Source organism: Pleurodeles waltl, chromosome 5, assembly GCF_031143425.1.
Source record: "Pleurodeles waltl isolate 20211129_DDA chromosome 5, aPleWal1.hap1.20221129, whole genome shotgun sequence".
Taxonomy (NCBI): Eukaryota; Metazoa; Chordata; class Amphibia; order Caudata; family Salamandridae; genus Pleurodeles; species Pleurodeles waltl.
In genome coordinates this window covers 1,423,160,211-1,423,185,811 of record NC_090444.1, presented here as the reverse complement: position 1 = coordinate 1,423,185,811, position 25,601 = coordinate 1,423,160,211, and the positions used below count along the sequence as shown (strand labels likewise).

The 25,601-nt window shown below is 46.4% G+C and overlaps 1 protein-coding gene across 1 annotated transcript in view; it reads left to right on the top strand.

The window, feature by feature from the left end:
- OGFRL1 (opioid growth factor receptor like 1) overlaps positions 1-25,601 on the top strand; it is a 183,775-nt gene that overhangs the window by 121,114 nt on the left and 37,060 nt on the right. The window lies entirely within an intron of this gene.

Below are 25,601 nucleotides of genomic sequence, written 5' to 3'. Positions count from 1 at the left end.
GTCCACCCCACACCCTCGCCTCCACTGAATGCATCTTCCTCAGCGACATCAACTTTCACCTCAAAAGCCACAATGACCCAAACACCACATCCCTGCTGGACAACCTTGTCAGTCACGGACTCAAGCAACTGGTCAACCTCCCCACTCACTCAGCAGGACTCACCCTTGACCACATCTTCTCAGCAGGAAACAACATCTTACTCTCCGAACACTTCTGAACCGACCACCACTGCGTCCACTTCACATTCACCAAGACCATCATACGCCACCATGCCACCATGCCCCCACGCCCCCACTCCCCCTGCAGGAACTGGAGCACGGTCACCGAAGCCCAGTGCACCAACTCACTCATCCTCTCCCCTCCACCGGAGACCATGGATGTAAATGATTCAGTGTCGCAACCTCCACCGTTGGATCACCGACTGCGCAAACACCGTAGTCCTCCTAAGAGAACCCGACGGAAACCAGCACCGCAAGAAACCCAGCTGGTCCAGTACTGACCCCCAAGATTCTAAATGCATCTGCAAGCGACTCAAACAAAAATGGAGGGACAGCAAAAATATGACAGACCGCAAGGCCTACAAAGACACAGTCATTGCGCACCACCAAGGTATCAGAGCCTCCAGAAAGGTTGCCATCTAGGAACACATTAGTACCAATGCACACAACAGCAAAGAGCTTTTCAGCATAGTCAAGGAATTCATGAAGCCCAGCACAGACACCAGAGACATTCCCCCTCTCAAGACCTCTGCGACAACCTCGCCACCTTTTTCCACTGCAAAATTCAGGACATATACAAAATGTTCAAGAGCCAAATCTCACCTCCACCATGGAGCAGCACTACCGCGGACCCTCCGCCCAGCAGACTCTGAGCCAGTGGACCCCTATCTCAACAGAAGACACCTGAAAGCTCATGAACTCAATCCACTCAGGGGCACCCTCGGACCCGTGCCCACACCACATCTTCAACCAAGCCAGCTCCACCATCACCCCAAAGCTGTGCTGGACAATCAACCGCTCTATCCTAACTACCACCTTCCTGAATGACTGGAAGCATGGCAAGATCAACCCACTACTTAAGAAACCCACCTTTGATCCTAGAGGCATGAAAACTACAGACCCATCTCTATTCTCCCCTTCCTAGCCAAGGTAAACAAAAAGGCCATCAACACGCAGCTCGCGGAATTCCTCAAGGCAAACCACATTCTGGACACCTCCCTATGCGGCTTTCGTAGCAACTACAGCAGCAAGACCGCCCTCTTCACAGCAACGGATGACATCCGCACCACATTGGACCACAGAGACATGGCTGCCGTATGCACCAGACGTTGGCAACCATGGTAATGCTCTGGAATGGATCGACTCCTTCCTCTCCAGAAGCACCCAGAGAGTCAGACTCCTGCTGTTCATCTCGGAAGCTACAGAAACCTGCTCTGGAGTACCCCAAGGCTCCTCCATGAGCTCAACCTTCTTCAATATCTACATGGCTCCACTCGCCAAAATCATCAGAGGGCACGGCCTCAACATAGTCTCCTACACAGATGATACACAACTAATTCTCTCCCTCACTGACAAAACATCTACAGCCAATAACAACTTCCACAACGGAATGAGAGCAGTCGCTGACTGGATGAAAAACAGCTGCCTCAAGTTGAGTTCTGAGATCGTCATCCTGGGTCCCACTCCCTCCGCCTGGGATGATTCCTGGTGGACAACTGCCCTCGAAATTGCCCCCTACCCACTGACCACACTCGCTACCTAGGCATCATCCTGGACTGCATACTGTCCATGACCTGCCAAGTCAACGCCGTCTCATCGTCATGCTTCCACACTCTTCACTTCTCCCGAAAGATCTCCTAGTGGATCCCCACCAAGGTAAGAAGGATGGTCACCTATGTACTCGTCAGCATCTAACTCTCTATGCTGGAAGCACGATAAAGCTCCAAGCATGAACCCAGAGAATTCAGGACGCAGCAGCCAGACTCATCCTATAAATCCCCTGCCACAGCAACATCTCCGCCCACCTTAGAGACCTGCACTGGCTCCCCATCATAAAATGCATCACCTTCAAGCTCTTGACACACGCTCACAAGGCTGTGCACAGCGTTGGTCTGGCCTAGCTCAACAACTTCTATCTTTCTACACACCCGCCAGACAACTCCGATCTTCTCAACTTTCCCTCGCCTCCGCCCCTAGAATCAGGAAGAGCACTGTGGGAGACAGAGCCTTCTCCTACTTCGCAACTCAGACCTGGAACACGATACCGATCCACCTCAGGCAGGCCCCCTTGCTGAATCAGTTCAAGAAGGACCTCAAGACCTGGCTCTTTGACTGACCAGCTCCCCTTTGACAGCGCCTTGAGACCCCATGGGTGATAAGCAGCGCTATACAAATTCCTGATTGATTGACAAATTGCTGATTGGCCTGCGGCCAGACCCTGCAGCCAACACCCCCCTGACCACAACCCTACTCTGAGTTGGCTGTAGGGCCTCTGTCTCTTGTCTCTGGGTGTGAGAATATGTGTTTCTGGGTGTGAGACTGGTTGTGAGAATGTCTGATTGCGCTGCAGTAGATGAAAGATCCATTCACCTCCAGAAAGGATTTCAGATTGTTTTTTAATATAGAATCACTTTGCCAAGCCCAGGAGGTAGGATCATTTGTCCTTTCCAGAAGTGGAGCTTTAACCGGGGCACCTGATACATTTATATTTGTAAATGCTTCCTGTTGAGGTTCAATTTCTGTGAAGTGAGCATCAAGCCCAGCTCAGTGGGAGGTTAGGAGGAGGCCCCTGGCCGCTTTTGGCCCTAGGGACTCCATCCCCAGGACCTGGCCTTTTAATAATGATATATTTTTTTTAGGAGAGGGTGGCTACGTGCCTCCTCTTCCCCCGGCTGATTTAAGCCTCGGGACCCCATCCTCTGTGGCCTGGCGACTGGGAGGTGAGCCTGAAGGCCCCTGCGGTCCGAGCCAGCTCCCTGCCCCCTGTGGGAGCCTGCATAGCTTTTGCACACTGGGAGCTGCTAAAGATGCACTTCCTTGTCTGCAAAAGCAATTGTTTTCTCTGTTTCCCTGCCCACAGAGGAAACCACTGCTGCGAGCTGAGTGTTTGCTGTGACTTGGCGGAAACTGTCAAAGTTCCTGCCAAGTCACAACAAACAGCTATGTCCTGGGGTAGGGCACCCTGGAACATAGAAGCCGTTCCTTGTGGGTGGCTGTCCCCAGAGCCATTAGAGGCTACACAAGGGGGGCCACACAGCCCCACTCCAATGTTTAAATAGCCCCAGGGAGGTGGTGGTCACCAGGGGTCTGCAGTGGACACCCATCGTTGTTTGGGGCGGGCAGAGGGGGTTGGCTGCACGGCTCCCCTTCTTATAAAATAATTGTTCTGGGGTAGATGGCGGTCCCTGTGGCTGCAGGGGGGCGCGCAGATACTCTGCATAATTCTAAATTTTATGTTAGCCCCAAGGAGGTGGCGGTCGCCAGGGATCGGGGTCCCCTCCCCCCCCCCCCCCCAGGTACAATAATACATTTTGCCCTGGGGGGAGGTGGTGCCCAGGGGACGTGTGGGAGGAGGGGGTGGCGAAAGGCCCCCACATATTATGAAAAACAAAAACTGTGGGGAGGTGGCGGTCCCCAGGTCAGAAATAAGCCTAGAAGGGGTCTCCTCCTTTATTTTAAACATGCCTCTGGAGCCCGGGCCACCTGGGTTTTTTAATCAAACAGGTGCAGGAGACCACACTTGTTATTATTATTTATTATTTTTACCGCAAATCTGCGACCCCAGCATCAGAGCTAAGGGGTCAGGGTGTACCTACCTAGGCCCCACTGTTTTTCTTTTTTTTTTTTTTTTTTTTTTTACATTTTTTCATGGTCTTGGCTGAAACTTGTTATTCGTGAGGTCGTCTGGGAGGATCTGAGGCCCTAGATATACAAATTTATTTTCCCTTTTAAAATCTCAAAAACTACTAAACAGATTTACAGCAAATAAGCGAAAGCATAGTCTGCGTACTGGAAGCTACCTTTCTGCCAAATTTGATATTATCCCATTCAGCGGTTCGGGCTGTAGTCGCGTTCAAAAGTCCAATGGGTTTAACGTGGTAAATGCAAGTTTTTTTAACCCCACTTTTTTCGGGCCGCGTCTGACAGATCATCCCGAAACGTTTTGTGCTCAACAAGAATTACTGCACACTTTAAAAAAAAAAATTCATGAAGATTTGTCAAGCGATGCCAAAGATAGAGGCAAGTAAAAAAAAACTTTTTTCTATGGAAACTAGTTCCTAATTAGAACTGCCTACCAGTAGGTAATATATTTAGATTACATATAAATATATATATGCAAAACAAAGTTGTCCTCCGGACAAAAGTGCACTCTCAAGAGGTTGCAGTTTATTTTGGAAAGCAGCAAAGCCAGTAACATTCAAAGAATTCTTTGCACATTTTCCAGGCCTCACGCGTTTAAGACATCTCGTCCTTGGTCACAGGCCAAATGTTTCGGTTGAGCAAATGATTGCAGGCACCTGATCACTTGATTAAAAGTTCTGGTAAGTTACACAATGCATCCTGGTAGTGGTAGTCCTGCACATTTATATTACATCGTTAGTAGACAATCATTTCTGCCTTGGTAGGTTGCTGCAGCCAAACACGTTAAAACACATTTAAAAACCTTAGTAGGTGAATTCAAAGCACAGTTTCCGAGCTTTGCTGAAAATATTCCATCCTGTTGCTCTTTATATGACGATATAGTAAAGTCACACAGACCTGCTTTCTATCTGCAGTGGTGCCGCTTTTGCGGCTGGACAGGCCGTTAATTATGTGCAAAACAAAGTTGTCCTCCAGACAAAAGAGCACTCTCAACAGGTTGCAGTTTATTTTGGAAAGCTAAATTGCTTGACAGTTGTTTGTTTTGGAGATTGTAGAGGAATGGTCCTTTCCTCACGTGTGCACCCGTGAATTTGCGTGCCACAAGGTGGACGTTTGTTGGAGTTTATATATATATATATATATATATATAATGTATAGTTATTTGATATACACTTACAATTTAATTTTGTGGTAAAGGCATTGTGTAGTAATGCATGCATAGTAAAGGCATTGCGTGGTAATGACCGTGTTGCAAAGGTTTGGTCCCACTCTAGGAACACACACTTTTATGAGCAGTTGAATCTGAAGCTTTTGCAACATGTTGCTTCTTCTTTCTCATTTCTTCAGTCAGCAAATCCGATTTTTATGATCTGAGGGCAACGGTGTCACCCTCCTCTTCGCATCAGGAGTACAATAGTCCGCAGACGGCAATGTTGACTGCAACATTTCATTTGAACTACAATGTTATGTCTCTTTCATATTCATATAGTTCACTTCTTTTAGAAATTCTGCATATTCATGTGTGAACTTCTTCATTACTTCACTAAATGACAGATCAGATCTTTATTCAACAGTTAACGGTAATCTTTGTGTAAGTAGAAACATTTGCAGAGTTAATTGAAAGCATTTAATGCAACTATTATTCATTATGAAAAAGATGGCCAAGGGAAGGTCATGAAATATACATATTATATTAGGCCAGCATTCTTTAGGCATGGCAGAAAATGTTGCTTCTGCTATTCAGGCCTAATACGAGCATATATATTTGCGTACTATAATTTTTGCATTTTCAATGCATATATTTTTCATTAAAGCCTACACGTTAATTCTGCACATTATTATAAAGCTGCATTATTTTCCTCGACATTGTAAAATTCTCCAACACTACTATATGTTTTGTATAGGAGACTTCTGATTGATATTACTTTTCTTTTGCTGTCACAAAGATAATGCATCTGAACTTAATTGTTTAAACCATTCAACAAACAAATAGTTGTTTTAGGCACATACAATTGGAAAGAGAACCTGATATTTCTTAAATTGCAGTGCTAGAGATCATGGACTCATTTACATGCATTAAAAGCGAAATTTGAATATGTATTAAAATGCAACCTCTGAGTGTTTGTCAGGCTAGCCAGAACAAACAATGTATTTAAAAATCCATATATTGATACACAATTCGAAGTCGATGAATGCAGACAAAAATGTATTGTAAATGAGAATGTCAACAACCTGCTGTGCATACAAACTTTGTTCTGTTTATAATATTGGATAAAATAAATTCTGCTCCGTGGAGGTGCACTGTACATAAGTATTAGCCAAGAATTAGCACTGATATTAGGTATGGTGAATACATTTCGAAGTGTGTTTCTTATTCAGAAAGTGGTGGTCTCAGAAATTTTGACACATCAGCTTTTCATTCTCATTTATCTGGTCTCATTGTGTGAAGAACAAAAGATGCTCTGATTGCAGGGGTTTAAAGGTCACATTAAACCACACATGCATTGGCAATCCGTGTATGGCTTTGATCAAGCACTGAATGAGCATAGTCCTGTGTTTTTATTTGCCACTCCTCGGTAGCGTGGAATAAAAAATGTGCATTCCGGAGACAAGGTCTTTCAGACATTCTTCGTACGAATTAGCCAGGGGATCTTTCCTAAAAATGGCAAATGGTGTCTTCCACCTAGGTGAAATGCTTCATTGATTGGCCCTTCCTCATCGCAAAGAACATAGGGTGAGGACGGTGGGCACCACCTGGAGATCTTTGTGATTTAAGTGATTTCCTTCTGTTTGGTAAGGTAAACTGGGACTCTTAATAAAATCAAAAGATGTGTCCAGGAAGGCTATTCAGTATTCGATTCTCAAGTTTAACACAGTGATCTAGTTGACCTATTGTAGTGTGTCAGTAGTGATGGGCCATTTCAGGGGCACAAACATGAGGATGGGCTTGAAGATGAAGCATATCACCATGGTGGCTGAAGGCCTTCATCCTTTTTAGGAAATAATCCCCAGGACAACTTTGCAGGAAGTATTCTCTTCCTGATGGAGATCCTCTAATACAGTGGTTCTTAACCCGTGGTCCGAGAAGCCTACTCAAGCGATATCTTAGAAATGTCAATAATGTTTTCAGATTAATAAAGTGTATACAAATAAAAGAGAAAAATTGAAAATTGTAAAATGTTCTGTACATGTGGAGGAATTTGAAGTTGGAGACTAAAAATGGAGTTGGTATCCTCAGATAAATTTGAGGTACAGTGCAAGTGTGGCAAACAGAATGTGGTCAGTGGTGTGCCTTTATTGAATTTAGAAAAGCTCCAACCTTCTTACTAAAATTCTTATTTTTCAAAATCTTTTTGGGAGAATTTAATAAGATATTTCTTCATGTTTGTATTGTTTTGTGGATGACACCGTCAAAATTGCTTAGGTGGGGTCCCTGGCTTCAAGTAGTGACTTAGTGGGGGTCCCCAGATTCCAAAAATTATTTAGTGGGGGTCCCCAGATTCCACTAATGGTTTAGGTGGGGGGATGCAGTTTACAGAAGTCCAAAGGTTAAGAACCATTGCTTTAATACACAGGCACCTCATAATGCCTGTACTAAGTATCTGGTACCTTATTGTATTTGTTACTATAGGTACCTCCGCCACTGCTGATTGGAGCCATAGTATGACAGTTAGACTCGTGCCTGACTCTAGCACCTTCATCACCTAGACACTTATTGAATACATGTGCCATCTCCAAGAATATGATTTGAATAGGCCGATTGTTGTTTAAAAAGTGTAATGGAACTGGCACCTATTCAAATAGCATCTTTTACTTGGTTTAAGCCACAAAGACCCACTCCTTTAAGTTATCTTAGGGCCTCAACAAATAAATGCAGTACCATATATTATACTCGCAAAAAAATTTAAAATCTTGCTTTTATGCACACGTAAGCACATTTTGGCATTTGATGACTCATCAGATGAAAATGCCCAGAAAGTGATGCACGTCTGTCATGTGCCAAATACCACACTTCTTACATTCCTAAGCACTAGAAATAAAATATTATTACTCAGTTTATGGAATTCTGATGACACATAATGGGTAGATGGAAGGCTGGACATACCTTGCCTGGTTTCAATTTCACCACCTTTGTATTTGTTCATCTCGCTTGCAAACCAAATGTATGATGAGGGTTTGGGGGACGGTTTTATATATGTTGGTGGGGAGCCATTTGAAGATCTTCATTGGCATTGTGAGTGTGTGGAGGCATTTACTTGGCCAGTCATGGTGAGTTGGTTGTTGATTACTTTTCCAAGGTTGTTTGTGTAGGCTGCCTGGAGGGGTGTGTGTCCAAGTTCAGCAGGCTACCAGGTAGAGTCCCAGAGTGAGGTGCCTTTGCTGAGGATTACTTCTTCCGTCTTGTCTGTGTTAAACCTGAGGCAGTTGGTTTTATCTCTCTGGCTTCTTTTGATCATATAGGCATTAATGTATTGTCAGGGAGAGTTTTGTATGATAGAAAAGGGACAGGGAAAGTATTATACGAAAGGATAGGATGCTTATTCTGTGGGCACAGATGATGCTGGTGAGTGGGGTCATATGGGCTTTGAACAGAGTAAGGCTGAGTGAGGATCCTTGGGAACTCCACAGATGAGATTGACAGCATCCGAAGTGAAGGGGGCCAGGCTGACTGACTGGGTGCAAATCCACTAAAGTGCAGGACCTTAGATGCCAGCTTCATGCACTTGTTTTGGGTTGAGGTGGAAGGTGGTGTCAACGGCTGTGGAAAGATTCAGTAGGTTGAAGGCCGCAGTGCCACCTCTGTCAATCACATCCAGGTGCCGTCCCTGGTGGCAATGAGAGCGGTCTCTACTGTCGCTGGGCTTGAATCTTGATTGAGTCATGTCAAGGAGGTGGTTGCCATTGAGGTGCATGGCTAGGTGTTTGTTCTTCATCTTTTCAGTGGGTTTTGCCGGGGTGGATAGCGGGGACATAGGCTAGCGTCTGCTGTTTGCTTCATGAGGAAGGGGGAGTATTGTGGCATGTTTCCAGGCATTTTAGTATGTGGCTGTGTGGATTGAGTCATTCAGGAGCCTAGTGAGGGCTGTGCTGATGGGGTCCAGTCCTTTGATGAAGACCTGGGGCTTGATCACAACCTTGGCAGGTGGGATACTCCGTCACAAATGTGATGGATATCCCGCCCGCCGTATTACAAATTCCATTATATCTTTTGGAACTTGTAAAACGGCAGGTGGGATATCTGTCACATTTGTGATGGAGTATCCCATCTGCCTAGGTCGTAATCAGGCCCTTGGTGAGGGCAGAGGTCTGAAAGAGTTCTGTAGTCTAGGAGCTGCATTGAAGTTGCTGTTCCTTGAGCCGGTGATCAGCCAGGTGGTCAGGTTGCTCCTCTAGGTCCTGAGAGGGTTTTATGCAGGTAAGGTTTGCTGTTGGAGAGGTGAGATCTTTCCCTATGGTAAAGGCTTTCTTGGCTCTTATTTTACTGGTGGTAATATCTGAAGGCAGATGTGTAGGTGCTGTTTTCAGTGTCGTTCTGAGTTTAGTGAGGGTGAGTTCTTTCATGTACCACCTTGCTTTCAGTCTGGTTCTTGTGGCTTTGTTGGCTTTGAGAGGAGCCATGGTATGTGTGCAGGCAGTGTTTTAGGTGTTGAAGTTTGAGATGGATCCAGGGAGGTTGTTGTTGTGTCAAGGCCAGTGGTTTAGGAGGTCTAAAGACCAGGATACTTCTGAGACCTTGTTCCACGCCCATTGTGATGATTTGGTGGGATGCTTCTGGTGTGGTGTGTCTGCTGAAGTTAATGTAGTTGTGATGTGATCAAGGATTAGTGTGGGCTTGTCCATTTTAATGCTGCTGAATCTGTTGAAGATGGGGTCCAGTGGGTGTCTAGTGGCATTTGTGGGCCTTCCACTTGCTGTGTGAGTTCAAAGTTGGATACCTCCCCGGGGACGTTGGTTGTGTTGAGATCGGTGTGGTCCTGCAGGTGGTAGTAGAGGTTACCGAGAATGAAAACGGCACTGGAGTCTAGAATCGGAGGGCTTCGAATTCCATGATGGTACTGCTGATGTTAGCGTATGATCTAGGAGGACGGTAGACAAACGTGCCACTCAGGATGCAGTTGGTGGTGATGATGAGTTTGAAGGTAAAGTGTTCCAAGTTGATGGTTGTGCTTTCTAAGGTAGTGGAGCATTGGATAGATTATTTTAAGAGGATAATGATTTCGCCTCAAAGGCTGTTTTTCCTGTCCTGTTTTAAGAGCTTAAATCTGGGGTGGGGATTAGGGGGGGCGCTGCTGTGGTGATGACAGGGGCCTATGAAGGAGTCAGATAGGTTTTGTTCAAGAAGAACAGATCAGTTAGTGGTCATCTAGCAGATCCCAAAATTCTGTGGCATGTTTAGTAAAGGAGTACTTGCAGGACTGGGAGGGGTGTGGTTAAGTGGGGGTTGAGTGTGTGTGCATGTGTGATGAGCGTTTTGGGTGTGTATTAAGAGTGTTGGGTGTGTGTGGTGCAGCAAGGTGGGTGTGGAGGGTGCATGTGAAATGGCATGTGGAGCAGGAAAATGACCCTTCAGTGTTGGGCAGCAATGTGTAGCTGCAACACTGGAAGATTCGATCGGCGTTCAGGGAATGGAGGGTTGCGGTAGAGTAGCAATGGAGGGGTGAGCTCCGTGGGAGGAGGACCAGGTGCTCTGGCTCTGGGCACTGTTTGGACACAGGTGTCTTTGGTGTACCTTAGTTGCATCTGCTCTGCAGCCTCCTTTAAACTAAGACAGTTCTGGTAGGAAACTAGTAATATCATTTGCTGAGCATTTGGATGATGGGACATCGTTATGCTACTTCCTGTGCAGATGAATAATGGGAAATAAGCCTGGACATTACCATTGTTAATGTTATTTTAAGAATGTTTTATGGAGGGTTCATATACTGTAGGACTTAGCTCTTGGCACTGATGGAGCAGCTTATGACCAGTTTAAAATAGGAAGGTTTTTAGTATTTTCCTGAACTCAAGAGGACCTGTTTACCTTAGAAACAAAGGAAGGGTGTTGTAAGTTTTGAGTCTAGTAAGGAATATGACGACCTCCCAAAACGGCCTTCCGAATGCAGGGAAAACTTTATGAAAGATTTCAAGAGTGAATGAATAGAGTTGGGATGTAGAGTCGCTGGGAAAGACAGTGGGATAACCGTCAAAAAATTCTTTTGTTGAGCTAGCTCAGAATGTTATCCTGAATTGAATCTAAGATCTAATTAGTAACCAACGGTAAATGACAAGACAGAGGAGAAGTTGTAAAAAAAAATGGGACGCTGCTCAAACTGAAATAGCAACTTGATTTTGATGATCAGGAACTTTGAATCTGGAATTTTCTGGTCCCTGCAAATGAAAGTTGCAGTAGTCACATTTTGACTCACTCAGCACAGCTATTGCGATTCAAGGGCATCTATTGATAGACATACATTATGCTTCTTCATTTGCCTTAGCTGACAGTTCCAGGAAACTGCAACATATTGAGTTTCTCATCTAGCTTGACCTCTACCCGTTTCAAAGCAAACAATGTAGTTGAAAAAGAGCTGAGTTCAACAGGCTAGAAGATGACTTGTCTGAAGTGAAGATTGTCTCCCAGTTAATAGTGTGGCTGTCTTATCAGAGTTCAGTTGCAGCCAGTTTTCACTCATGCACCATTTATCCTCCACCAGACATCGATGCATGTTTGTTACCGCTGGCGATACGTCAAGCCCCAACCATAGCTGGTATCTTTTGCTTAGGTGTAAAATTGGAAATTGAATAAGAGAACAGCCTGGCTAGACGATGACTGTTTAAAAAAAAAAAAAAACAGGATTACCCAGAGCATTGAAGAACGCACATGTCACTGGAAATGTCTTAGTCGGGAAATTACCAAAGATGACTCTTTAGAATCTGATTATCTACAAAGGAGGCAAGCCAACGTAACACCTGCCCTGAAACTGCAATACTGGCGAACAATACTAAAATATCTAATATCAGGGCATTGACACTGCAGTTTGTGGCCATGCAAAGATAATCAATGGCTGCTGTCATTTCCATTCAGTTACATGTCCAAGACAGAAGCCCACCTGCGCCATAACTAGCATACAGTAGCTTTCTACATGGACCTGGTTTGTTTAGCAATACAATGTTCCATTAATTTGATGACTGCTGTTTATTGAGTGATTGGTCAATAGTTGTCAGCGATAGTAGGGTCTAGGTTAGGTTTCTTTAGCATAGGCATTGCAAACCCTCCTTTAAGCTCAGAGGAAATTAGGCCGCAAGTCAGTAGAAAATTGGTTTATATGAATAAAGATTTTGCAGTTGTTGGGGAAAGCAGAACTTGAGTGGAAGAGTGTCCAAAGGGGAGCCAGACTGCTTTATATCCGTAAGCATTCAGGTCTCCAACCTGGGTGCAAATTGAGCCCAGGTTTTGAATGCTGGTTTGGGTGAGTAACAATAAGCAGAATCAGGGTCATGTCAAGGGATGTCTTGTTAGGGTGATTGCTTCCTCAGAAAAGGAAGCAGTCTGTTCAACAAACATTGTGAAGGGTATATTGCTTTTGAACTCAAAGGTATCTGTAAGTTCCTGTGTATGTTTTTTTTTTGTTTATTTCAGCCAGTAGTAAATCTGATTGCATAGAAAGAATAGCAAGTTAGTTTGATAGCTGTTTTATAAACATTTAGTTGGAATTTATATCTCTTGTGGAGAGTAAGATCACAATTTCACCAACAGGGTCATTCGGCCATCTTATTGGCACGTTTAAAATACTAAGCAAATAAGTAAACCACAGAGGTCTCTCCGCAGATCAATAAGCAGCAGTTTTCATGAGCAACAGTGATTTTATCTAGTGTATTCAATATCGATGTGCAAAGTGGAATGGTCTGAGGTATTAAAAACATCATTGTTAAAGCCAACACCCTTAAATTAATTGAGGTAAATTTCCAATATCTGATAGAGGCTTCTAGCCACTTATTCCTTACCTTAGAATTATCCACTGGTGTGGGACTGGATCTGGTAGGTGGCATTCTTTGGCTTTGTATTGCATTGACGCCATCCTCTGCACCAGAAGTGATATGCACAGCACCTATATAGGCACTACCCTACTGCGTTGACATTAGTTATTTTCTTTCCACGCCAGTCACCACAGATCCAGAGAGAGCCACCCCCAGTCAATTTTTGCCTGAGCTTTTTATGACTTTTCTTGAAGTTCTTTTTGAGAAAATATTTTCCTGGTGTGGCAGGAATGCCCACTAGGAAGGCTGGCTTCAAGGTGGCGCCTGTCACTGGTAGATTTCAGTGACAGACCCGTACCTTTTTTGCCTCTGGTATCTGGAGCACGACCATAATGTATATACCTGCGCCTAATGCCATGCCCCCCCAATGCCTTGAGGGAGTGATCTCTCAAGCTCCTTGCACTTTGAGGGAGTGATCTCTCAAGCTCCTTGCACTTTGAAGTTCGACAACACGGCTGTCTTAATTCTGGGTGAGAGGAAGGTCCCGGGATGGATATAGGGGAACCCAAGATCTGTCACACTCAAAGTCTTCCGGGGGTTTGGTTAAGTCCCACAAGAAGAAGAAGAAGAAGTTGAAGAAGTCTTTGACTTTGCCTGTCCATCGTAGTCATTCCAGACCTGGCTTTGTGGTTGAGCTTGCACCTGGACCGACTCTACGCCTCCGAGTTTCCAGGAGCCGGAGTAATCCCTGCCCAACTTTGTGAGTTTTATGAGGCCATGCTCCTCATATTTTGGTGGCTGTCCCCGATGCCGCGCCTTCGGGCCATGTGGGTTTATAAGGGGCCCCTATTTGTTAACTACTGCTAGTGCTGCTCCCAGTGGCTGTCAGGACCTTTGGATCTACAGATGGATCCGAGCTGGCAGTGGTTGTACCATCTTGACCTTCCCTGGCACCGGTCCAGCTGTCGATGCTTCTGGCACCACTGGCCCAATTCTCATCCCCGATGGAGGGATGTCATTCGATGATGACTCCCCCGCTGACTGGAGCTATGCCTTTCAGGCTGGACCCAGATCTCTATACATATGGGTTAGAACTTAAGGAGGATAGGGTGAAGTCACTGTACCCTGGAAATATAGGGTGGAGTCACTGTACCCTGAGAAATACCAGCCCATAGACCCCAATGCGGACTGGTGTGAGGCATGTTTTCTCCCCCTTCAGTGGCTACAGAGGAGAGGGCGCATTTGGTGTGGTGGTGAGGAGGGCAGAACCTTCAGTTGCCCTCAGCAGCAGTCAAGACTAATGTCTTGACAGAGGTGCTTCCGCCAGGAGCAACACCATTTGAACTGTTTCTCCCTTTAAATGAAGCCCTTACAGACCTCCTGCTTGGCTGCTTGTCCCAAGCTACCACGGGGGTGAGCAGGGATTATCTTAGCTGTGTGACTCCCATACCTTGACTAGAGTGAAGGTCCCTACTTGGACAGGGGGCAAACCACTGCCAACTAGAGACTCCATTTCTAACACCTGTCGATATGGTTCTAATAAGACGGAATACACATCACCCTTTCATAAAAATCATGCAAAATGAGGGGGGCATATCAATGCAAAACAGTCTTTGCAGTGTACGTTTTAACATGCCCATGCGCCCCAATCTATGTAGGTAGCACAGTACACCAAGTGATCACACGTATCTTGCAGCACATTCATGCAATTGAAAAATTTAAAATAATGACAAGACGTACCCAGTTGCACTACACTGCAGTTCACAGAGGTGAAGAAAAGCTCCTACGGTACTATGTGATTGATGTTGTACCATGAACAACAAAAGATGGTAATAGGGTGAAGGATTTACTTCAGCTAGAGTCTAGATACATACTAGAACTAGATAGCAAAGCTCCTAATAGTTTTAATATGGAAGAGGATCTGTTTTCATGTTCTTTTTAATTTTGTATTACAATAATAAACTAGACACTTGCAGGAACCTTAGATGCTGTAGATGTATTATGGAATAGTGATTTGATAAATCCCTGCTAGTGAGATATCAAGTTGTGAAATATTTAGAGGCACCTGCACCCAAAAGGAAGGCACAGTAAGTGCATAATGAACTAATTAAATGAGTAATAATTTGCATTGTAATAAATTGATGTGACAGTCTGCTTGGACTCCTGATTACATGAAATGTGATTATCAATTCAATATTACATGATTAGATCATTTAAATTATGACTTGCTTTAATTTAAACTCTTTAGTTACTTTGGCGATGTTGTAAATGTTGACCGAAAACATGTAGACATTTGACCAGAATGGATTGAGCGTTTTCACTGTGTGAGATTTAACACATTGCATGACCTCAAAATCTGTAACATTGAGAGTAGATAATATTGTTTCCCTTTTGTATTTTTGCATTTCTTCAGATGTAAGTTTATATTGTAAAGGAGATGAGAAAGTCCAAAATGTAACTTCTTTGTCTATTATTGTTTAAAAGTCAAAAGGTTATATATAAGTAAAAGAAAAATGGTGTTTCTTTCTTATGATCAAGCCCGGGGGATGTGGCCGGGACACGTTAAGCGTCAGGTTCTCAGTAAACTTGAGAAAGGAACAAGCTTGGAGGGTTTGGCGTTTATGAAGAACCAAAGCCTAATTAATTAAATGGAAAAATAAAATTTGATTCTCACTTATACACTAAGTAAGATTGGAATATGCATAAAGATGTTGTAGATCCTGCGCGATGCAATACAGTTTGTGACTTGCTTGTAGATGCGCCACCCCCGGAACTCCAATATAATTGTTTTCGAACATTCGGATCATACAAAATGTACTGTACTTAGATTGGTATGAATTGTACTAGTTGGCAATATATACTTAGACTTATAAACTATTCTTTTAAAAAAAAAGTAAGAGTGAAATGCAAAACATACAGTTGAGGTTTGGTGTGTAAGGTTTGTGACGCTAGGCTGAAAAACCCCTACACCCCAAAATACAAGAACATTGATTTTCAGGATGTCTGTAAAGGTGGCTGTATTGGTCTTAAACATATTTTAGCAAACATTTTTCATTTTGCTTTTTTTGGTTACATTTTATATTTAAATCCATCAACCACCAATCTTGCTTTCATGCTTTGGCACCTGTTTGCATAGAGTCAGGCAGCATTCCTGGGGCATTTTAAATATACTCAAATTAATAAATTTTGCAAATTTACACATTTTTACTGGAAGCAAAATTAGCTATACAAGCTGAACTGATAGCTGACTGCATTTTCTGAGAGTGCTCTCCTTAGTAGCAATCATGTATGCATTACTAATTCGTATAAACAGATTTGAAATAATTGTATGTATGTATACAAACCTTGCCTTAGTGGTAGACAATCCTCTTTTGCAGATCCCTAGTGAGGTACTTTATGCGAGCATTGTAAGAGGCTGGCCTGGCTTACAGTGGGTACCAATGGTACTTACACATTGTGCCATGTCCAGGTATCCCTTATTAGTGTGTAGTAGTGTTCTTGCAGCTTAGGATGATAGAGGTAGCTATAGCAGAGCAGCCAAGGCTGAACTAGGAGACATGCAAAGGACATGCAATACCACTTATATCATGTAGGTACTACATCATAAGAAAGACAATACTCATAGTTACTAAAAAATAAAGGTACTTTATTTTAGCGACAATGTGCCAAAAATATCTCAGAGGATATACTCCCTTAGGAGGTAAGTAACATACACAAAATATACACAACAAACCAAATCAGGTAAGTAAAACATTCAGGAAGTAGTGCAAACACTGTAGAACATAATAGGATGCAATAGGCCTAGGGGCAACACAAACCATATACTAAGAAAGTGGAATGCGAACCACGAATGGACCCCTAGGCTAGTGTAGTGTGTAGCGGGTCACTGGGAGTGTAAGAAAACACTAGGGTGTAAAGAAGACCCCACCCCAAGACCATGGAAAGTAGGAGTAAAGTACTACTATTTCCCCAAAAAAACACTAAAGTCGTGATAAAGGATTTTGCAAGGACCACAACAGACTGCAAAGCACTGAAGACGGATTCCTCGACCTGAAGACCTGCAAAGGAAGGGGACCGAGTCCAAGAGTCGCTAAAGTGTCTGGGGGGGCAGGAGCCCACCAAACCCCAGATGATGGTGCAAAATGTCTGCCTCTGGTTGGAAAAAGCTGCAGGTTTTGCAAAATCAAAATGAGGTAGGAAATTCTCCTTCGTGCAGAAGATGTCCCACAGCGTACTGGAGGATGCAGAGTTGTTTCCTTGACAAAATACCACAAACAAGCCTTGCTAGCTGCAAGAGTTGCGGTTGGAGAAAAAGGGTGCTGCCCGGGCCCCGGAAGGACCAGGATGTTGCCACTTGGGAGAGGAGACAGAGGGGGCCCTCAGCAACATAGATAGCCCTCGGACAGGAAGGAAGCACCCGCAGAAGTCCTTGAACACTGGTTCAAGAAGACTGAACATGGTGGTCATCTCAACCCTTCAAAGAGAGGTCCTACAACACTGGAGGTCAACTCAGGGAGCTGAGCATCGCAGGACAGAATGCTAGGGACCTAGGCGTGGCTGTGCATGAAGGATTTCTTGGAAATGTGCACAGAAGCCCTTGTAGCTGCAGATCACGCGGTGCACAGGATGACTGTCTGGGGAGGGGAAGCAAGGACTTACCTCCTCCAAATTCGGACAGTTGGACCTCTGGACAGTCTGGGTCACTTGGGTCTACCACCTTTGTTCCAGGGGCCACGCTAGTCAGGATGAGAGGGGACCCAGAGTACTGGTGAAGCTGAAGTTTGGTGCCTGCTGAAGCAGGGGGAAGATTCTGTCGACCCACTGGAGATTTCTTAGTGGTTTCCAGTGCAGGGTGAAGGCAGGCAGCCCTCAGAGCATGCACCACTAGGAAACAGTCGAGAAAGCCGGCAGGATTAGGCGCTACAATGTCGCTGGTAGTCTTCTAGGTACTTTGTTGCAGTTTTGAAGGCATCCTGGAGCAGACAGAGGTCGATCCTTGGCAGAAGTTCAAGAGAGAAGTGCAGAGGAACCCTGATGAATTCATAATCTGAGGAAAAGCCCACTGGAGGGACCTTAAACAGCCCTAAACAGCCCTCAGAGGAGGATTGGCCACCTAGTCAGGTAAGCACCTATCAGGAGGGGTCTCTGACGTCACCTGCTGGCGCTGGCCACTCAGAAGCCTCCAGAGTGTCCCCACACCTCTGGAAACAAGATGGCAGAGGTCTGAGACACACTGGAGGAGCTCTGGGCACCACCCCGGGGGTGGTGATGGACAGGGGAGTGATCACTCCCCTTTTCTTTGTCCAGTTTCGTGCCAGAGCAGGGACTGGGGGTTCCCTAAACTGGTGTAGACTGGCTTATGCAAGGAGGGCACCATCAGTGCCCTTCAAAGCATTTCCAGAGGCTGGGAGAGGCTACCCCTCCCTAGCCTTTAACACCTATTTCCAAAGGGAGAGGGGATAACACCCTGCTCTCAGAGGAAATGCTTTGTTCTGCCTTCCTGGGACTGGGCTGCCCAGACCCCATGAGGGCAGAACCCTGCAGAGAAAACCCCAGAGAGCTGGTTTGGCAGTACTGGGGGGTCCATAGCGGAGCCCCCAGGATGCATGGAATTGGCTCCCCAATACCAGATTTGGAAAAGGGGAACAATTCCATGATCTTACACATGTTACATGGCCATATTCGGAGTTACCATTGTGAAAGCTACATATAGGTATTGACCTATATGTAGTGCACACGTGTAATGATGACCCCACACTCACAAAGTCCGGGGAAATGGCCCTGAACTATGTGGGGGGGCACCTTTGCCAGTGCAAGGGTGCCCTCACACTTAGTACCTTTGCACCTAACCTTCAACAAGTGAAGGTTAGGCATATAGGTGACTTATAAGTTACTTAAGTGCAGTGAAAATGGCTGTGAAAAAAAACGGGTGTGCACACGTTATTTCACCCAGGCTCCAATGGCAGTCCTGTGTAAAGGTTTGTCTGAGCTCCCCATGGGTGGTAAAAGAAATGCTGCAGCCCACAGGGATCTCCTGGAACCCCAATACCCTGTGTACCTACGTACAATATACTAGGGAATTATAAGGGTATGCCAATTGAAATTGGTAAAAGTGGTCACTAGCCTATAGTGACAAATTTAAAGGCAGAGAGAGCATGAGCACTGAGGTTCTGGTTAGCAGAGCCTCAGTGACACAGTTAGGCAGTATACAGGTATACACAAACTATGAGCACTGGGGTCCTGGCTAGAAGGATCCCAATGAGACAGGCGAAAACATAATGACATAGATGTAAAATTGGGGGCAACATGCCAAGAAAGATGGTACTTTCCTACAAGCATACAAAGGTATTGCGCTGCAGGAGATTGGACCTATTTGTCTAGTAAACAAAATAAACCAGAAAACTTGTTGTTCTTGGAACTGTTATGGGGGGGGCGGGCAATAGGAATTCCACACCCCTGTTGTTGTTGACTATTTAAAGAGGTTTTTTGGCACCATCTTAGAGCTAGCGCTGTGACCAACGCTTCATACTAGAGGTTAGATTGGGGTCTACAACCTTTTTAACTTAAATTAATTTTATGCTGACCTTGGTATCACTCTGCCACCCTTTCATCAGGTCGGTCAGACCCACTGGAGCAGGCTGCAGTGATATTGAAATGGTTACAGATGATGGTGGCAGCACTTTGGTAGATGGAATTTTACACATGCCCTCATCAGCCAAACTATATGTGTAAAAATCTTTGCAAACCTTTTAGTTATTTTCTCATGTGAGTGGGAAAATAGGAACAGTTCATTGGATGTTTGGGTGATCCCAGACCTGTTCTATAACCAGAGACCTAACTGTGAGGTGGATACCTGGTTCTGACCAACAAATGTAAACTTTAAGGCAACTAATACCATTGCAGCTAATACAATTGCATGGTCTACTTTATCTTCTGCCTCCATTCAGAGCTCACCCACAGTGGAGAGATTAGAAGACGGTAACAACAATGCAGTTACACCTGGGTCATAAAAACTGACCTCAGACAGAATAAGCACGAGAGACACTACCTACTAGTAGTTTGGCAGATAATCAGTGTTAATACTGACCCCTGACCTGATTTTAGGTCGGGTTTCACTCCCCACGCCACGCAGCTCCTCCTGACTGCCTCCGTGCCCTCCACCCCGCCCTCGCAGCTGCTGCAAGTTCGATTCCCTCCACCACCTGCAGGCACCCGCCTGCGCCTCATCCCTGCTGTCTAGTGGTTTGCCAGAAGTATTGTATGTTTGTCCTGTAATTGTCTTTGTTTTTGTGCCTTTTTGTGGCTTGTATTGCTTTTATTGCTCTGTATCTCTGTATCCCCGTGTTCAGACTCCTTTGCTATGAGCCTTTTTGCCTTTTTTGGCTTTCTGCCGCTCTCGTTTTCCCTGTTCCCGCCGCTGTGTCCACTGTGGCCCTGCCCCCCTTTCACCCCATTCGTCCACCGCTCCTGCCTCCCAGCTGCTCCTCCCTCCTACCTCCCCTTCTTAATGGCAGCCGCTGCCAAGAGTGATCCTGACCTGATTTTAGGTCAGGTTTCACTCCCCACACCGCGCGGCTCCCCCTGACTGCCTCCTTGCCCTCTACCCCGCTCTCGCTGCTGTTGCGAGTTCGAGGCCCTCCACCACCCGCAGGCACATGCCTGCGCCTCATCCCTGGTGTCTAGTGGTTTGCAGTAAGTATTGTATGTCTCTCCTGTAATTGTCTTGGCTTCTGTGCCTTTTTGTGCCTTGTATTGCTTTTATTGCTCTGTATCTCTGTGTTCGAACTACTTTGCTGTGAGCCTTTTTGCCTTCTTTTCTTGTTTTTTGGCTTTCTGCTGCTCTCTCCGTTTCACTGTTCCCGCCCGCTATGTCCCCTGCGGCCCGCCTCCCTCACGCCCCCATTCGCCCACTGTTCCTGCCTCCCAGCTGCTCCTCCCTCCCACCTCCCTTTCTTAATGGCGCCCGCTGCGTGGCCATGCTGCTGGCGCGCCAGAGGCAATCCCGTCTGTGCCCGTCCATGCCTGAACCGTGCCCAGCACCAGAGCCTCTGGCCCCTGCCTCCCCCACGCCGTCCAACGCTGCTACAATGACAGTGACCTCCTCGCCCTTAACACAGGCCGCTCTGCCTCCTGCTTCCAAGCGACCCCGAAGATCACCCACGGACCCTTCACCTGCAGGAATTGCAGCTTTTCCTGCCACCAAGCTGCCAAACACCACACCACACCAAAACCAAACACAACCACCTCAGCTGCATCCTCCTCAACACCCGCTCCGTCCACAAGCATGCCGTGGAACTTTGGGACCTACACCTCATCATCCCCAGACGTCGCCTTCGTCACCGAAACATGGATGAGAACCCCTCCTCGGAACCTGAAATCGCCATAGCCATCCCTGAAGGCTATAAGATCACCTGCAGAGACCGACCCAACAGACCGGGAGGAGGGATCACCATAGTCCACAAGAACACCATCAGAGTCTCGACCGACACCGATAATGCCCTTGATGCCGTCGAACACTTACATTTTCAGATTCACATCAACGCCAACACCACCCTCAGAGGAACCCCCGTCTACAGACCCCCTGACCCCCGGCCACTGTTCAGTACATCCTCCTCGGCGACCTGAACTTTCACCTCGAGAACGCCAACGACAGCAACACCACCACCTTGATCGCCAACCTCGCCAACCTCAGTCTCAAACAACTTGTCACTCCACCGGCCACACGCTCGACCCCATCTTCTCCGCCAGCAGCCATGTCACCTTCAGCCATACCAACGAACTCCATTGGACTGACCACCGCTGCATCCACTTCACCTTCCAGAAACTCGCCACACACCACCGCCCACAACTGATCCCCCGACGCAGCTGGAACAAGATCACTGAAGACCAGCTGATCTCCACCCTCGCCCGTGCCCCACCGCCCTTCACCACCGACCCCAATACAGCCATCCTCAACCTCAGACAATGGATAGAGGACTGCGCCAACACCCTCACCCCAATCAGGAAACCCTCCAACAACTGCACCAGCACTAAGGCCATCTGTTTCTCCGCTGACCTTCAGGCCTCCAAGCGAGAGTGCCAGAGAATCAAGAAGAAGTGGCACCACAAACAAACAGAGAGCAACCACATCGCCCTCAAGACAGCCAGCCGCAGGCACCACCAGCTAATCCAGACCACCAAGAGATCCTTCTACAAGGATCGCATCGACAACAACACGCATGACATCAAAGAGCTCTAGAGCTCTTCAGCATCGTCAAGGAACTCTCCAACCCCAAGGCCTGCTCCATCGATTTCCCCCCCCCCCCTCGCAAGACCTCTGTGACTCCCTCTCCACCTTCTTCCACCGCAAGATCACAGACATCCACGAAAGCTTCAACACCTCAACCCCAATGACCACCATAGCCACCACAAACCCCAATGCACCAAGCCACACCAACCTCCTGCTCTCCTGGACCCACATCGACGACGAGGACACCATCAAAACCATGATCACCATCCATTCTGGATCACCCTCCGACCCCTGCCCACACCACGTATTCAACAAAGCTAGGCTCATCATTGCCCCCCAACTCCGTATAACCATCAACAGCTTCGAGACTGCCACCTTCCCGGAGAGTTGGAAGCACGCCGAAGTCAACGCCCTGCTAAAGAAACCCAAAGTGGACCCCGAAGATCTCAAGAACTACCGACCCATCTCCCTCCTTCCCTTCCCAGCGAAAGTCATCGAGAAGATCGTCAACAACCAACTGACGCGCTTCCTAGAAGACAACAATACACTGGACACCTCTCAATCCAGATTCCACAAGAACCACAGCACCGAGACTGCCCTCATTGCCGCAACTGATGACATCAGGACCATGCTCGACAAAGGCGAAACTGTGGCCCTCATCCTCCTTGACCTCTCAGCCGCCTTCGACACAGTCTGTCACCACACCCTCTGCACACGCCTCCACGACGCAGGGATCCGCCAAAAGGCCCTGGACTGGATCACATCCTTCCTCTCAGGCAGAACCCAGACAGTCCGCCTCCCTCCCTTCCTATCTGAAGCAACAAAGACCATCTGCGGCGTTCCCCAAGGACGTTCGCTCAGCCCAACCCTTTTTAACATCTACATGGCACCGCTCACCAACATCGTCAGATCCCACAACCTCAACATCTTCTCCTACGCCGACGACACCACGCTGATCCTCTCACTCACCAAAGACCCCGCCACCGCCAAAACCAACCTCCACGACGGAATAAAGGCCATCGCCAACTGGATGGAGATGAGCCGCTTAAAACTGAACTCAGACAAGACGGAGATCCTCATCCTCGGTTCCAACCGCTCTGCATGGGACGACTCCTGGTGGCCTGCCGCCCTTGGAACCGCACCAGCGCCCAACAACCATGCACGCAACTTAAGTTTCATCCTAGACTCAGCGCTCACCATGACCCAGCAAGTCAACGCCGTCTCATCTTCCTGCTTTAACACCCTCCACATGCTCTGCAAAATCATCAGATGGATACCCACCGAAACAAGAAGGACGATCACCCACGCCCTCGTCAGCAGCAGACTGGATTACAGCAATGCACTCTACGCAGGAACCACGACCAAGCTCCAGAAAAAACTGCAGCGTATACAGGACGCCTCCGCATGCCTTGTCCTTGACATCCCACACCACAATCACATCTCAGCCCACCTGAGAGACCTACACTGGCTCCCTGTCAACAAGAGGATCACCTTCAAACTCCTCATCCACGCTCACAAAGCACTCCATCAACGCCGGCCCTGCCTATCTCAATGAATGACTCTCCTTCCACACTCCCAACCATCAACTCTGCTCCTCCAGCCTCGCTCTCACCACCGTCCCTCGCATCCACCGAACTACTGGCGGCGGCAGATCCTTCTCCTACCTGGCCACCAAGACCTGCAACTCCCTCCCCGCCCACCTACGGCAGACCAAGGGCCTGCTGACCTTCAGGAAACACCTCAAAACCTGGCTGTTCGAGCAGTAGCACTTCTCCACCCATCCCCCATCCTCTCAGCGCCTTGGGACCCTAGCGGGTGAGTAACGCGCTATACAAATGACTGATTGGCTGTTGGTATGTTTGTATGCCCTACTTATCTTCTCTGAGAAGATATGGAAATTAACTAACGGTTCTTGAGGGTCAGTCCACAAACATTCCAGACCCTTTGAATTACTGCAGTTTTGAACAACCACCTTCTCAGTCCCAAAGAGGTTAGACTTTGAGACATTCACAGACCCAGATTTGCCACCTTCTGCTTTTTCTAATCTGCATCCTCAAACGGATTCAGTAACAAACCGTTCTGCTGTGCCTGTACCTGAAAGGCACAGCCTTTGCTCAGCCATTGGCCACTAAAAAAGGCCTCAACTTATTAAAGAATCACCTCTGGAGATGTCACCGTAGTGGCACATCCGGTACAGATTCAAAAAAAATCGTCCCACTCCCTTAGATGCCCTTTTAGCAAAGGACCACTCCTTGGATAATGTTTTGCCCCTCCTTGTATCATCTAGGGTTACTGCAAGCCTCACCTAAGAGCCATTCATCCAACACCTGACCATCTCCATTTTTAAATGATTCCGTTTTCCAGAAGCTTGTCAGCCAGGAAACACTCTTAAGATTCCACAGTTCTCCAAGGGATCTCTGAGTAGTGATCCTACACACCTTGCTGCAGGCAACCTCTAAGCACCCTCAATTAATCTATTTCAAGGGTTGCCCTTGGAGCTGGTCATTTGCCTTGTCAACCAGGACTTCTTGGTCCACATTCATTCCCTACAGTGCAGTTGCACACATGGCAAGGAGGAGTCTCCTATCATCTGTTCCCCGGTCAGCACTATGCTAGACATATTGGCAACAGCGGTCAAGCAGAGACCTTGCTGTAAGATAGGTGTTGAGCCTGTCTCATAAGCTTACTTTCAGCTTTCACCTGGAGTCCTTAGTCCCTGTCTTCGAGGTCACTTCCCATAGAATTCTTTTCAGAGGACATATCAACCTCCACAACCACCTTCTCAGTAAATTAAATCCTTTACCTTTAGGCCATTCCTACATTTTGAAGATTTGCAGGGATCGTCACTCACATCTTTTCTCCTCAAGGTCATAATCGCCTCTGGTACCCACTAGAGATATCTCCTCTAAGGATAACATCTCTGGTCCCTTTGTTGATAGTAGAGGCACTCTATAACCCCAACACAACCTTAGTCGTGTTGTTAGTGTGTGTTTGAACCTTCTCTCCAATAGACTTGCTCTCTATCTTCGTAGAGATCTGGCTCCCCTTTCTTTTGTATAAATTGTGACAGGCTTGGATACATTATTTATTTTATCTAGACCTTTACCATAATTGATAAGGGTGACATAACCCAGTCATTAGGTGTTCTCATTCACTGGCTTTTTTAGACATCAAAATACAGGCCAAATAGCTATTTGACTTAGGAGGCTCAGGGATCTTAACCTGAAACAAAAATAGGTATTTGATCATGCTTTTTTCACAACTCAAACTCCTACAAATACCAGGAGTGCAAAAACTGTATACATGCTTCTGTTCTTGGTGCCGGTGAAGGAGCTCAACAGCTTCCTGGATCTTTCTTGAAAATCAGTCATTTGAAAAAGACATAGTTTGCACATCCACTTCCACATTAAAAACAACCAACTCATCACTACTATATTACTTAAAAGAAGCCTGACGTGTTTTATTTCTAATTTCTTCAGTTTCTTTTCACAGTGTTTATATAGAAATCCTGCAACACGTTTTGTCCCTTGTCAGACTTTAAGACTGTAATCAAGTT